This window comes from Euprymna scolopes, chromosome 41 (assembly GCF_053919585.1).
Source record: "Euprymna scolopes isolate OS-2025 chromosome 41, ASM5391958v1, whole genome shotgun sequence".
Classification (NCBI taxonomy): Eukaryota; Metazoa; Mollusca; class Cephalopoda; order Sepiida; family Sepiolidae; genus Euprymna; species Euprymna scolopes.
Window position 1 is genome coordinate 63,067,340 of NC_136522.1, and position 2,500 is coordinate 63,069,839.

The 2,500-nt window shown below is 29.2% G+C and overlaps 1 pseudogene across 1 annotated transcript in view; it reads right to left on the minus strand.

The window, feature by feature from the left end:
• The window catches only part of LOC145266553 (prestin-like), a 23,744-nt pseudogene that overhangs the window by 6,497 nt on the left and 14,747 nt on the right, over positions 1-2,500 (minus strand). The gene's annotated exons all lie outside the window — the stretch shown is intronic.

Consider the following 2,500-nt stretch of genomic DNA (forward strand, 5'->3'; position numbering starts at 1 on the left):
TTTTATCAAAATGAGAGCGGCCATTATTTCTGTGAGCCGTGTCCATTGGGAAAAACCACGTACATGGAAGGATCAAATTCCTCATCCCTCTGCTTTGGTAAGCATGCGTTTCTTTCACTCTCGGCAGAAGATACTGAGATTTGTTGCAAATGATGCCCTTTCTCTCTCTCTCTCTCTCTCTCTCTCTCTCTCTCTCTCTCTCTCTCTCTCTCTCTCTATATATATATATATATATATATATATATATATATATATATATACATACATACATACATACATACATATATATATATATATATATATATATATATATGTATATATATATATATAAGTGAACGTGTCTATGTGTCTGTCTGTCTGTGTACATTTCCCTACGCAATAACTCTGTCAATTTTTAGTCTACAGACTCGAAATTTGATATACAGGGTACTGAAATTTGGGAAAATCTATGTGATCGGTTTCCGGCCAGAAATTTGGCTGTTAAGTGGTCAAAATTCAACGAATTATATTGAGAATGGAGAATATATATATATATATATATATATATATATATATATATATATATATATATATATATATATATATATATATATATATATATATAAAAACAAACAAATTAAGAACATCTGTTCTGACCGAATTGTTTTGTTCCCGACACGAAATTGAAAACTGAGAAAAGGCAAATCCATTTCTTTTCTATGGACGCCATGAAAAGCTGATCATTTCTGGCGGAAAACTACTTATCCCGTATGAACGCTGCCAATACTAATTTGTCGGATTAACTTGTGCGAACTGTTCAATTCGTTCGATTCGAAGAATATTCAGTCAAGCCGTAGTTTAAAAACCAAATCATATAGGTTGCATTATTTGAGGCAATTTATAACCAATAAAGTTTTTTTTTTTTTTGCCTGAGGCCTGTAATTAGGTAACCCTTTTGTTGGAAATCCGTGCAACAAGTACAAACTAAAATAAGGAAAAGGAAAACGGAAAGAAAAACAGAAAAAAAAAAAAAAAAAAGATGACCTTAGAAAAAGAGGGGGAAAAAAAGAAAGCGATAAAAAAGAAACAAAGAATAAAAAGGGAGGAAAAAGAAAAAGGAAGGGGGGGGAACAAAGAAATAGAAAAAAAAAACCCAAATAAACAAATGAAAATAAAATAAAAATTAAAAGAAACTGAAGGACCTCTCTCCCCCAAAAGACCCTCCCCTCAAATTAAAAGAAACGAATAAAAAGAATCCAAAACGAAATAAAAAAGGGAGAAGGAAAACAAGTAAGAAAAAGACAGAAAAAAAGATAGAAAAAGGTTAGAAAGAAAGAGAAAAGGGAAGAAAGAGAAAAGGAAAGAAAGAGAAAAGGAAAGAAAGAGAAAAAGAAAAGAAAAAAAAGAAAACGAAAAGAAAGGGAAAGAAAAATATGAAAGAAAAAATAGGAAATAAAGGAACGAGAAAAATAAAAATAAAGACAAGAACAAGAAAGAAAGAAAAAAAGAAGAAAAGGGAAAGAGATAGAAAAAGCAAAGAGATAGAAAAAACAATAAAAATAAAAGAAAAAGGAAAAAAGACAAGGAAAAAGAAAAAAAAAATTAACAGAAAAGAGAAAGAAAAAAGAAAAAGAAAAAAAGGAAAAGAAATAGAAAAGAAATAAAGAAACAGGAAATAAAAAAGAAAAAGAGACAGAAAAGAAAAAAGGAAAAAGAAAAAGAAAAAAAGCATAGAACGGAAAAAGAAGAAAAAAGAATAGAAAATGAAAATGGAGAAGAAAAAGGAAAAGAGAAAAGGAAAGGAAAGAAAAAGAAAAGAAAAAGAAGGGGAAAAATAGATAAAAAAGATTTAAAAAAATACAATGTATTCATGTGTCGTGTAAAGCTAAGCGTTTCAAGATGCAAATATTATTCGAAAGTGAATCGCACCAAAGCTACGCCAACCACACCCCAAAAAGAGGGAGGATTTTATTATTTTCGTTATGTTTGAGAACAACAGTCGATGCTGTAATGTCAACCGTAATTTAGTGTACAATGTTACTTATAAATTTACCGTAAACCTAAAACCCGCCCAAAACGTAATCAGCTGCATATGACAAAGCGTAAAAGGCGACAAAAAATAAATAAATAAATAAATAAATAAATAAAAATAAATAAATAAATAAATAAATAAATAACAAATAATAAAAAATAAATAAATACGAAAGAAATCCATAAAGTAGAGTTTTACCTATTTAAAAAAAAAAAAATTATTTTAATTTAATTTTTTTATTTTTAACAACTTATGTTCAACCCGAACAAGGCATATTGCAAATTGGACATAACGGGCTACTATTTGGGACCATGTTTAAAAAAAGATGAGCGAGACTAGCGGGGTGAAGGGCGTTCGGTTTTGCCCGGTCATAAAATACGCTTAAATATGATATTTTAATTTGTCCAGATTTCGTATTTATTATTATAGAGTCGTGATTTACAAAAGTAAAAAACAAAGTACTTGGATGCCATCAGCTAGATTCGAAAC